This window comes from Macaca thibetana, chromosome 18 (assembly GCF_024542745.1).
Source record: "Macaca thibetana thibetana isolate TM-01 chromosome 18, ASM2454274v1, whole genome shotgun sequence".
Taxonomy (NCBI): domain Eukaryota; kingdom Metazoa; phylum Chordata; class Mammalia; order Primates; family Cercopithecidae; genus Macaca; species Macaca thibetana.
In genome coordinates this window covers 45,917,460-45,930,951 of record NC_065595.1, presented here as the reverse complement: position 1 = coordinate 45,930,951, position 13,492 = coordinate 45,917,460, and the positions used below count along the sequence as shown (strand labels likewise).

Here is a 13,492-nt window from a genome sequence, read left to right as displayed (position 1 = left end):
TTAGGACCAGTGTTTAGTCTGTTTCCCCAGGAAGCAGACCTCCAGACAAAGCTTGCATGGAAGCAGCTCACTGGGATAGTGAACACAGAACACACTGAAACTAGGAAGGGAGGAAAGCTGATAGACAGTGCAGGAATTTCCAAGAAACCTTGTCCAGTGCACTCCCGAACTGCCCATTCAGGAGACAAAAGGAGGGAGTTCTAATCTCGCTGCTCTGTCCTGCATTGATCAATGGTTACCTACAGGAGTTAATGGCCTCATGCTTCTAGGTTGCATATGTGTGAGTGGTAGCTAGGTTCCAGGTGTTTGTACTGAGACATCAGAGGTATGCAGAAAGAGCCTGAGGCCAGCCATTGTCCGGTTGCAGCTGTATCAACCTGGTTGAAATCTATGTGGTACCAGTCACATGTGCAGGGGCAGGAGAAAGAGGCAGGGCCAAGAGGATTTCAAAAGGTACACGAGAGGAATCTGAAATACCACCCCCTTGATTTTCATTATTCAAGGTTCTTCATCACTATTTTTCATTGGCTTTTTTAAAAAAATTGTTTTAATTGAAAAAGAATAGTATACATTAATATGTATGGAGTACGATATGATGTTATGATAAGGTAGACATGTGTAATTATTAAAACAGGCTAATTGACATATACATCTACCTTACATACTTATCATTTCTTTGTGATTAGAGCATTTAAAATCTAATCTTTTAGCAATTTTGAAATATACATTATTAACTTTAGTCACCATGCTGTGCAATAGATCACTAAAACTTATCCCATTGGCTTTTAATTTTTTTTAACAAAAGATACACTCGTCATATTCTTTATGCTATATTGATTTATGGATGACCTCACTCACGATAACTAATGACCTGTACTGCTGATTAACCACCTAGAGATCTCTTCATCCCAAATTCTAGTCCTATTTCCCAAGCAATTTTCTGTGCACTAGGGAGCTGGGCCACAGCTATTTTCTGAATGAAGTAATAAATAAAATAGATTTTTTGTTATTTATTTGTATTTATTCTCATTGTACAGAGAATTGTATAGATATAGATATATGTACAGAATGAATGCAGAAAAAGTAATACAGTTGCTGCTTACTCACTTTTTTCAATGGCCAGGTGTACTTTGTCTATTTGAGTTTATGTTGGCCAGGTGGGCACGTAATTCAGGGTCAGTGAGTTCAAAAATTCTAAAGGACAAGTAGGAGACAATTCCTCATGGCTGCTAGCCCTATTGATGCTCTTTCAGAATGTGGCCTCTGGCTTCTAGGATTCTGGCCACAGCTCAAGTTGCTACATAAGAAATAAGAAAGGTGCTGTGGAAAACTATGTCCAGTAAAGCCTTGTGGAGCTTTCTTAGAACACTGAGGTCAAGGGAAAGCTTCTAAGGATTATGTATAATGCCGGGCATCCAGTAGGTGCCCTACTCTATTCCATTCACTAAGCATTATTGAGAACCCAGTTTGAACAAGGTATTATGCAAAGAGTTGAGAGGAATGCAAAGATGAACAAGACATAGCCCATGTCCTCAAGACGCTAGCATGTAGTACTGTGGTTTTTAAGTTTACCCCACGTATCTTTTGGAGAAACTGATGAAAGCCGTAGACATATGTTTCAACACATACATGACCCTAAGCATAAAATTTAGCTCGTAATTTTATATTTAGCTCATGATTTTGTATGAATTGGAATTTTATAATTCCAATTAGGAATGTATAAAAAGTTCAGGAAAAAACTTGTCTATTAATAACTATGGAAAATGTGTAGTGTCATAAATGGTCCAATAGATATGTGAAGGGCCCTGGGAGCAACAAAGGGGAGAAAGTAATCCTACCTGAGGGTATCAGAATGAGCATCCTCAGGGACATGGCATGTGTGTGCTACCTTGAGGGATGGTGATTGTAGGGAACACCTGGTGGAGGGAGCAGGCTGAGTAAAGGCACATACAAGAAAGCCAAGGGAATGTTCTGGAATTTAAGAAATCCGGTGTGGCTAGAGCATAGGACTGTTGCAAGAAGCTGGAGAATAGTGGAAGATGGGACTACAGACTAGTAAACTGAGGTCCAAACACTGATTTTCATGCTTACCCTGTTGGGTTTTACTCAATAGGCGATAGAGAATGGCATGACCAGAGCAGAACCTTACAATATTTCTTAGGATAGATAGAAAGAGACAGAAAGTGGAGGTGAGTAGGAGGCTTGCTTCTAAGTAGAAGGCTTTTACAAGCCTGGATTAGGGCACTGGAATGTAGGGAATGGTAAGACCACATTAAAGATGTGAGGTCTAAAAGTCCTTTATAAAATGACTATCCACAGCAGAAATAAGATACAAGATTTTCTTGCTTCTAAACTGATTAATATTCTGAATAAAGTTAAACACTGGCAATAAGAAATTAGTTATCATTCAGATCTGTCTTTTCATTTACCTTCTCTTATTATTTTTATAATCCTTGGTATAATACTTTGAAAATAATGGGCTTGATAAATGCTTGTTCAATTGAATGTTTTTAGATTTAATTTATAGTTGACAGTTATTGAGTCAACAATTTTTATACCTCATTTTGAATAATGATACTGGTCTACAGACACAATTTAAGGAATACTGAATACCTTTTCCAAATAGGCAATGGATGTACTACCAGGGCCTGTGAAGATTGGCATGATATTCAATTTGATTTTACACCAAAAATATGTTGTAGATCTTTTCATGAAGGTTTATTACATCACCTTAACCAGGAAATTAAAGTGAAACTAAAATGTTATCTCTGTATGACATGATGCTTCTCTGTAAGGATCCTTAGCAAAGAGAATTGCCTTGGAGATAAAAGCATGCTTTCAGAGTCAGAAAGACATTGAGTTTGGAAGCATAAAAATGCTTGGTGAGCTACTCAGCTATTGTTTGGGTTCACATTTTATAAAGGTATAGCTCATGCTCACTAATGGAAAACAAATCTGAAGACTGTGCCTTTAGTAACATTTTCTTTCCGATTTCAATGTTTGGTTAATGTGGGTGATGGCTAATAGCTTCAGTGTAATCACATCAAAATATATCTATTGACCCTGGCAAAGCATACCATTTAACTGAGTCCTTCTTCCCCAAAAGATTTTTAAATACTATTTTCTCATGATAAGAGGCCTGAATAAGGGCATAAAAATAAATTATTTATTTTATAACTCTTAACTACTAGGTAATTTGCACCTGGCTTTCTTGGCCACAATGCTCCCAGGAAATTCCTCTGAATCAAAGGAGCATCAGTTTTCTGTTCTTCCTGTCTCTTGTCTAACTCCACTCTTTAAGTTGTGCTCCGTAGCAGTGGTTCTCAAACTTTATTGTCTAACAAAATCACCTAAGGAGCTGATTATACCTAGGGATGCCCTGGCCACACTCAAGACCTATGGAATCAGACTTGATAGTTTGAGACCCACTCTTGGCTCTAAAGCACAGCCCTGGTTTCCACCACCATACTTCTCAGCTTCAGATGGGGCTCTGAATTAGCTCACATAGTAGTCTGAAAATGAAATTAAACATTTAACTTTATGAGATTCAAATCTTTAATAAAATATAAAAACAAAGATATTCACTCATTGAAAAATTAAGAGCATTATATACTGGGCAATAGAAACAAACAGTTATAGACCCTGCTTTCCTCTAAGCCCCAACACAAATTTCTCTGGCTCTATCAAGTCAATAGAAAATCTAAATTCACCATCATCGTTCTTTGCTCTGTGCCATTGTTCACCGAATCCACTTCTTCCTGGAGTATCCTTCCCTCCTTATCTCCATCTGTGTTTCTGCTGTGTTTTAGGAAATCAACTTGAGCCTTACCTCCTCTTGCAAATCTTTACATAGTTTCCAGCCCACAGTAGCATTCCTGTATTTTGAGCTCCTGTAGCACTTTTCTTTTTAATCTGCACTATGGATGTGGGCTTTGGATAACAGAGTGTCTTGTGGTGATCTTCAGTTAGGTCATCTGAGTGTGTCTCTCCCCATAAGACTTACAATCTTTTTTATAGTCAGGCTCTCATATTTTGTTAAATCATCAATAACATCAATCACAATGCATTGTAGAGCCTTTAAAATGCTGGTTGGATTTAATTTCTTTGAAACTATTATGGAATCTAGCTGCTTGTTCCATTTCCCAGCTCTGTGTGTAAATGCATATGGCAGTCTTTCTCCATATGTTACAGCCTGCATGTGTGATTGATGCATGGCAACTAGTGATACACTGAAATATTCTTTTTTTCTTTTCTTTTTTTTTTTGAGACAGAGTCTTGCTCTGTTGCCCAGGCTCCGGTGCAGTGGCGTGATCTAGGCTCACTGCAAGCTCCGCCTCCCGGGTTCACACCATTCTCCTGCCTCAGCCTCCCGAGTAGCTGGGACTATAGGCGCCCGCCACCACACTGGCTAATTTTTGTATTTTTAGTAGAGACGAAGTTTCACCATGTTAGCCAGGATGGTCTTGATCTCCTGACCTCGTGATCTGCCCTCCTTGGCCTCCCAAAGTGCTGGGATTACAGGCGTGAGCCATCGCTCCCAGCCCCTAAATATTTAATTTGAAATTGTACTGAACTAGTAATGACTGTGATACAGTCTCTCATGGATTTATAACATCATTTCATCCATTAAAGGGAAAACAAACTTCAAGTTATAGAAGAAAGTTCATATTAAGGGACAAATATCTTTATAACTGACAGAGTGAGGCAAATAATTGAAAGAATTTTTGTGGGTGGAAAATGTTTATAATTCTATCTGAATATGACAGTAAATTTTAATGCCTCTCTGTTTGCTCTCAAAAATAAGAATAATGCCTAAAATTTATATAGTACTTTATATTTTACTGTTTTCCCATGTACATATTCATTGTTCCTCAGAACACTATCAGAAAGGATGTTATTATTGCCATTGTACAAATGAAGAAACACGTGAATCCCAGTCTATCTCTCAGTTCATGTTTCTCTATAAGAGAAAATAAATAATATGTATATATAAATATCAAATCCCATTGTATACCTTTGAATATGTACAATTTTTATAGGCCAATTGAACATTTTGAAATCTAAAAGGAGAGAATATAGATTATTATTCCATGCTCAATGCACTTATTTAATATCTCTATCGCCTCCCTCTCCAACACACATAAAAGTTCTGTGTGATCAGGGTCCTGCCTGTCTTGTACACTCCAATTCTAGAAGCCAGAACAGCACTGCAACACAATAAGGACTGAATAAATACTTATTGTATGAGAGAAGTTATAAGACTAAGATGGAAGGCTATAAAATACGCCAGTGAGCGGCTTAGGGTAATGAGTGTGAGGAACCTAGTGTCACTCCTGACATTCTCAAGGGGCTGAGTTCCTCTCCCCACCTCCTCACACCCCAGTTCTGTGAAGCCTGGCCCACATATGAGCTCCTTAAAAGCATTTTTACTTAAAGTCTACTTGGTGCTTAGAATACTGAATGAAACTTTGCATTTGAGAGTTGTCGTAGGAACAAGACAATGCTTGTATGCGTGTTCATCTGTTCGTTCTAAGGACGTCGGAACTTTGTTGGATAGCTAAAAGAATGAATCTCCATAATTAACTTTTCTACAAGCTAGCAAACGTATTTTAAGAATCTGCTATATGAAAGAACACAAATTGGCACTTCAAACCCTCTGTGTAAACTAATCAGAAATATTACCTCAACTTTGTTATTGTACTCTGAAGAGTGTAGTTGCAATGGAAAATTCATGCTGGGAATATTGCACTGAAGGTCAGGAAATTTATATCTAGGGAGGGGAGAACTGGATGCATTTTCAGGAGAAACAATTTATCTTTGTTGCTATGGGGATTCCTGCATATACCTGCATATCTCAAAGAGGGGAAAACAAGTCATAACAGAAACCTCAGACACCAGTCGCCCTCACTTTAAGCACTGAAGGCAGGGTAGAGATTGAGGGAGCATGTGCATGGAGGCACACACACACACACGCACAAACACAACACTGTCTACACGCAAGAGGATATATGTATTCCCAATAACAGATCAACAGATTATATCCAATTCCTAGCATACCTACAATTTCCTTTTCTCCTAACTAAAGCATATCATAATGCAATGAGTGACCTTCTTATGGAGGTAAGCCTCAAACCCCTCTAAAATAATATATATACACATAATTATACAAATCACTCTTAAACTGCATAAATTAATTGATGGGAATCAGCTTCTTGCAATACACCTCACAACCTATGAAGACATATCGGGCTGTCTTGATGCCAAAGGACTGAGAACTACTGACTTCAAGAAGTGCTTCTTGTACTTAAATGTGAATACAAACTGCCTAGATATGTTGCTAAAATGCCGATTATGATTCTTTAGGTCTTTGTGGGAGCCTAAGATGCAGCATTTCTAAATAGCCTGTGCTTTGTTACTACAAATGTGGTGTTGGACCAGCAGTATCACCAGGAATCCATTTTACAACCTTGTAGGTGATCCCATTCTGCAGCCACCGTTGAGAATCACTATTCCATAATGACTAAAGCTAAGTCACTATAAGATAATTGTCTACTGACCTTTCTCTCAGCTACAAGCTCTTTGAAAACCTTCTAAAAGTTTATAATCAGTGGTTGTCAGAATCACCCAGAGAGTTTTGTCAAAACCCTTTTCCACTCTCTTATATTTTGGAATCAGGAGGTGGTAGAGTCTGGGTTTGAGAATTTTGAGATCACCAAATGCTTTAGAAAAAGAATATCATGCTTAGATTCAGAGACTTGGACCCAGCCTCAGGGGTTCAAGAAAGGCTGGCCCTGGACTAAATCATAAAATAGACTAAATCTTGAAGTTGTCTTTTTGATATTTTTCTCCCCCATATTTTATCCAACTTATATGATTCTACTATTTCTAATAAAATTTATGACATCAGCCCTCTCTATCTAGGTATAACTAGGTTTGTCATTTTAGCACTTTTCCCAAGGACGCTTGGATTTAAGTCATCTCTGTGAATGAAGGACTTCATCTCCCATTAAAATAGCACAAGATGTCAGGAAACACATTAAAAATATCTCTTGAGATCGACAAACTCTCCTTTACCCATCTGCAACTTTCCCCCCAAACACCCAAACCTAGCCCTTTTCTACCTGAGATTGCCTGGATTTATAGAAAACCATTGAAGCTTTGTCTATTTCCATTTATGTATATAAAGACAAACTCTTAGGTCTTAATAATTACTGCCTGAAATCAACACTAATGTTACTTTTAAGATTCCACAAAGAACTAAATATTAGGTTAAGAATGCATTTTCTCTATTCTCGATGTGGTTATTGTTAACTAAGGAATTTCATTATGTAAAATGTTGCCTTTCCTATATATTAATGTAAAATATACGCGATTGTATAGATGAGGGAATTCCTCCTATTTCCCGTGCCTAGTAACAGGTGCTCTACTATGGACGACTGAAGTTTGATAGCTATTTAGTAAAATATGAACAGTGCCATCTAGTGGTTCATAATCATTATTGCACAACCTAAATACCTAAAATGATTTAAGGAGCACGACAGTAAGCAACATATTTATACAACTGTCAGACTTTTAAAACAGACTTCTTAATAACTTCCTAACGAATCTCAACTTAGCATTTCTCAGTGTCCCTATTTAAATAAACAAAAGGGCCGGGCGTGGTGGCTCACGCCTGTAATCCCAGCACTTTGGGAGGCTGAGGTGGGCGGATCACAAGGTCAGGAGATCGAGACCATGGTGAAACCCCGTCTCTACTAAAAATAGAAAAAATTAGCCGGGCGCAGGGGCGGGCGCCTGTAGTCCCAGCTACTCGGGAGGCTGAGGCAGGAGAATGGCGTGAACCCGGGAGGCGGAGCTTGCAGTGAGCCGAGATTGCGCCACTGCACTCCAGCCTGGGCGACAGAGCGAGACTCCGTCTCAAAATAAATAAATAAATAAAATAAACAAAAGGCCTATGATACTTAAATTTCTCTATAACTAATGTATACTGAATGCTTATTATACGATGCTTATTATAAGCACTATGTGAAGTGCTTTATGTGAAGTATCTCATTTGATCCCCGAAAACAACCATGTAGTGGAGAAAATAGTATTGTCCTCATTTTACAGGTGAGGAAACTGAAACCTAAGGAAGTTAAGTGACTTGCCCAAGGTCATAGGGACAGTCAGTAGGGGAACTCAGCCACTGCCCCGGTTCCCGCACCTTCTACACTATGATTACACCTCCCAAGGTAGTCGCCAATGAAATACAGTTGCCATGAAACCTTTATGAAAGATAGCCTCCTCACCAGGTTTCTAATGACCCGATATGGTGAAATCAACTTAAACTCCGCTAACTCAAAATTTACGACAACTAAACTGAATTAAGTGTCTGCTTTTGCGGCTGCAATGCACTTTGTGATTCTTTTACTTCACCCACATAATACGTCATCAAGATTGTGGGTTGAGTAAATTATTGAAATTGGGATACTTGGCTAAAATTTAGTTTTGGACTCACAGATCTTATAAATTAATAATAGAATAGTATGGCTTTAGATCGGAGTGTATTTAGTTAACACAAATAGCTCATTTCTTGAGCACCTATTATGTAAATACATGTTCTCTTTTAATCTCACTATAACTGCCTCTGGATGGCATTCGTTTCCTCATTTATAAAAGAATAATACAATATATAAACAAAATATTATTACATTTTATTTTTATTAATAAAATTTGCCCAGTTTTGCAGTTATTTCTGGAGCCAGGAATGAAACCTTAATCTTTGTGGCTGCAAAATTTGAATTCTTTCCACTATGCCACCGCTGGAAAATATGGGTACAGTGTGTATGACTACAGTATTTTCTGCATAGTACCACCTTGTATACAAAAATACTGCCATCCCTTATTGGAACTAAAACAATATGCTCCAACTACTTCCCACTGTGTGTCTGTCCGTCTCCACTCCTTTCTTACCTTAAAGTCAGAAATGACATTTTTAAGCTGCATTCCTTATCATGTCACTGTCCTACTTAAAACCCATGTCTTCATACTCAGCATAAAGAGCCACATCCTTATCACAGTTATGGTGCTCCTGCAACCTGATCTTGTTCTCCTGGCCCCATCATGACCATATCATAATCCCATTTTATACCTAGCATACTATATGTCACAGTATGTCACCATTTCTGATCATCCTTTTGTGTGATTGAGTCATGTCTGTATTCCCCCCAGACTGTTAGCTCCCATAGGCAGGAACCACATCTGTATTGTTTGTATTGAGTCCTCACGATCTACCATAGTGTTTGCACATAATTATGAAAACTAGTTTTACTTAAATCATTTTTTAATTATCTATTCTCACAGTTAGCCAGAATTATTTTATTTTTAATGAAATATTTTTCTTTTACGTTTCCTTATATTAGGACCTTGAATATGTAAGCACGTAAATGCAGCATATTTATGTTTAATAACTTTTGTATGATTTCTAGTATTTGTTCATAATAATAAAGTTATTATCTCCTACATGACATGCCCTATTCCAAGTTTTTACAGGCATTATTTTATTCAGTTCTCATAGTAATCATCTGAAAGTAGATGCTATTTTCAGCTCCACTTTTCTAACATGAAGCTTCAGAGAAGTTAAGTAATTAGACTGACGGGATACCCAGGATTCAAACCAGTGTGTCTATGATTCTTCATGACTATGCCTTATTGCTTTTTAGAAAGCAAATGCATCCTTAGAAAACCCTGTTTCACTGTTGAGTCATTTCTTTGTCATTCTGTCATTTAGTCAAAAGACATTTACCAAGTTCCTACGTGTAAGGATGTGTAAGGCAGTGTGAGGGGCACTAGGGGTGTGGACAGTTATCGCAATAGACACAGTCTCGTCCTGTGCCACATGCAACATAGAACGAGAAACAGACAGCCTGTTGGTCCACCCAAGAGTGCGCACTACATGCTGTGATGGGGAAGGACAGAGCTCTAAGGTGGTGCATGTGAAGGGTATAAAACCTGGAGACAGGTTTCTGATCCAGCCCAGAAAGATATCCTTGAGGAAGTGATGTTGACAGATATCCTTGAGGAAGTGATGTTGACACCAAGGTAGAGTAGATGAGATGTAGATGACAATACACAGGGGCTAGATGAAAAAAGAAAAGAAAGAAAAAAAAACTGCAATCCTTGTTTAGATTTCAAATTAATGGGAAGTTATTAAACGACTTTAAGCAGCATACAATTTTTTTTGTTGTTTTGTTTTGTTTTTGTTTTTTTTGTGATAGAGTCTCGCTCTGTCACCCAGGCTGGAGTGCAGTGGCACAATCTTGGCTCACTGCAAGCTCCGCCTCCCGAGTTCACGCCATTCTCCAAGCAGCATACGATTTTAAGCAGCATACAAGTGACATGTCAAATTACAGTTTAGAAATCACACACTGGTATGTGATGTTCCCCTTCCCGAGTATAAAAAAAAAAAAAAAAAAAAAAAGAAATCACACTCTGGCTGCAGTGAGTAGAAAGGGAGTACAGAAAGAATGAAGAACTGACTCAGCCAACCAGTAAGCATGATAGCATTGGGTAATGAAATTGGGTGGTGGCAATAAAGGCTCATGGAAATGGCAGGATTACAGTGATGTTTAGGAGATATACAGTCCATAGGACTTGGTCATTGATAGAAGCCAGAAATTAAATCTCCCTGGAGGGAGAAGAGGGAGCGGGAGGATGATGGCATTCACCAAGGAAGGGAATCCCAGGGCCGGCAAGGGGAGAGATGAGTACAGGCTGCTCACACTGAGGCTGAAGTACCTAAAGAACCCTTATGTGGGCATGCATATGTGGGAAACTTTATGTAGGCCACTCCTGCGGTCACTCCCATGGGCCTGGATAATTCCACCCCTGGGAATTCTAAAAGGGTTTCCTGTTCCTTACAATGGCTCATCGAGAGAAACTTAAGCATCCAGATTCCCTTCCTCTACCAGTAGCCATTTAGCTTTCTTAACATATACCCATCTCCCTCCCATGCTCAAGTTCCCAGTCCATGCTCCTCTCCCCAGATGCCTGTTCCCCAGATGCCTCTCCCCAGATGATCCACAACCAGGAACTGGGTGAGAATGGGTCACAGGGACCAAGCAGGATGACAGGCTGGATGTCATCAGCACTGCTGTCTTTGCATCCTGCACCCAGACACATCCTGATGACTAGATTCAGAAAATTCACAGATCAAATCTATAGGGAGTAATTAGAGGAATCCCAGCTCTTTCCCACTAGAATTTTAATTAATTAATTAATTTTGTTTATGAATGCCATTTCCCTGGGAGTGTTTTGCTTGCTAGATTGAAGAGTTGGATAAATAACACCAAGAAATACAAATAATTTCCTGGTTGATTAATTCTTGATACACAGAGAAGGTTGCAAATTTGAAATCACTTAAATCTGAATTTTTCCAAAGCTAATAAATATTTAAGTATTTTAGTTGGTATGTGATTTGTACTTATCTGCTCCAAATCAGAGATATATTGCAATATATTTTTCTTTTGACATGACTCACATTATTCACTTGTTCATCTATAATGCATTGTCTGCTAGGTACCAGGAACTACCACTTTTTACTCTATGCATTTTTCCCTTTTAGGAATGCCAGCCCCATTTTATAGATGAAGGAAGTGAGACTCTAAGTCTTAGAGGCTAAGAGGTCATGCACTTGTCATAGAAGAGCCAGATTTGCAACCTAGGTCTTTGGACTCCAAGTCCAGTGCTCCTTGAGTGCAGGTATCTTCCCTTCATAACATAAAAGATTATTTTGAGTAATTGTTAAAAGTAACAGCAAAAATACAAGTAAAGGACACAGTAACGGTTCTATGTAACCTGTTTTTTGTTTTGTTTTGTTTTGTTTTTTTAGTTCAGGGATTTGCATAATCCACTTATCTGTTAGATCTCAATATGCACACACAGTTAGTTATGAGAGCCACACTTTAGGATTTTTTTTCATCATGCCTATTTTAAAATCAGAATGTCTGCACAGGTTGCTGTTTCTCTTAGGGTCCTGTGATTAGAGATCCTGCAATTAAACTTAGCCTGGGAAAAGGATCTGACTTCAAAAGACTGTTGGCTAGTTGGCCCATTTGTGATTATAATGGAAGAAATTGGTGATAAGGTTCTCTTATACCAAAAGTCAGAAACCATAGATCTGTTCTGAAAAGCAAACGTAAAGAGAAAAGCCAAGAAAACAGTCACATAGCTCAATTCATAGTAGAAGCTGATGCTAGTTTTGCTTATTAGGTGTAGAGCCAGGAGTGAGCAATGAGGTAGAAGACAGAAAATAGGGAGCTGTTAGTGAAAAAGTACATATACAGTCCATATTTCTCAAGAACGGAAACTAATTGTTATATTTCATTGAGAATAAACAAAATAGTTATTTGCAAATGCAAAAGCATAATGAAAAGTCAACCTTAAATGGTGAAGATGTGGATAAACTGGAACTCTTGTATACTGCTGATGGGAATGTAAGATGGTTCAACTACTTTTGGAAGATACCTTCGAACTCTCTTTAAAAATTAAACATACACCTACCGTGAAACCCAGCCTTTTCATTTCTAAGTATTTACTTAAATTTTTAATGATTTTAATATTTTAAATCCCTCATTATCTAAGAGAAATGGAAGTCATGTATCTATACAAAGACTTGCACATGATTGTTCATAGCAACTTTATTCATAAACAAAAACTGAAAAATGACCCAAATGTTCATCAACAAGTGAAATGATAACCAAATTTTGATATATCCATATAATGGAATACTACTCAGCAATAAAAAGAGGAAACTATTGATACTTTCAGCAATACATGTATGAATTTCAAAATAGTTAACACTAAGTAAAAGAATCCAGCCCCCAAAAAAGAGTGTTTACTATATAATGACAGTTATTAAGAATTAAAATTTGCAACAGAAAGCAAATCAGTGGTTGCCTGGAACAGGGAACGAGGATAGATTACAGAAGAGCATGAGAAAACTTTTGAGGGTGAGGACATGTTCTTTATCTTGGTCGTGGTCATAGTTTCTGGGATCTCATAACAAGACCTCAGGTCAAGTAGGGAAGAAAATAGAAACCGTTTTCTGGACTACCCTAGTGAAAGTAACCGTGACTTAAATCAGTTGGTAATAATGTAGCCAAGAAACTTCTTGTTCTTGACTAGCCTAGTTCAGTGATCTGTGACTTAGTTCTGCTGCTCGGGCAGTGTGTACATAACTTTTCCTTTTTACCTTGTCTTCCTGCCTACCTTAACTTTTTTTTTTTTCTTATTTCCAAAAGCATACTGCTAAAAAACACATAAATAAATGAAAACATTTTAAATACTCAAATGTGATTTGGACATCCTTTCAAACACTAGAATTTCAGTGTTGGTCTTTTTTTTTTGAGGGGGCAGGGTGTGCAATGGAGAAATAACTTTTAAACCGATAGACTTGGATCTGAATGCCAGTTTTGCCATTGACTCCTCTTCTACCTTTGCATTTGTCAGTTCA

At 38.0% G+C, this 13,492-nt stretch overlaps 1 protein-coding gene across 26 annotated transcripts in view; it reads left to right on the top strand.

Annotated features, from left to right (window-relative positions):
- DTNA (dystrobrevin alpha) overlaps positions 1 to 13,492 on the top strand; it is a 403,482-nt gene that overhangs the window by 293,669 nt on the left and 96,321 nt on the right. The gene's annotated exons all lie outside the window — the stretch shown is intronic.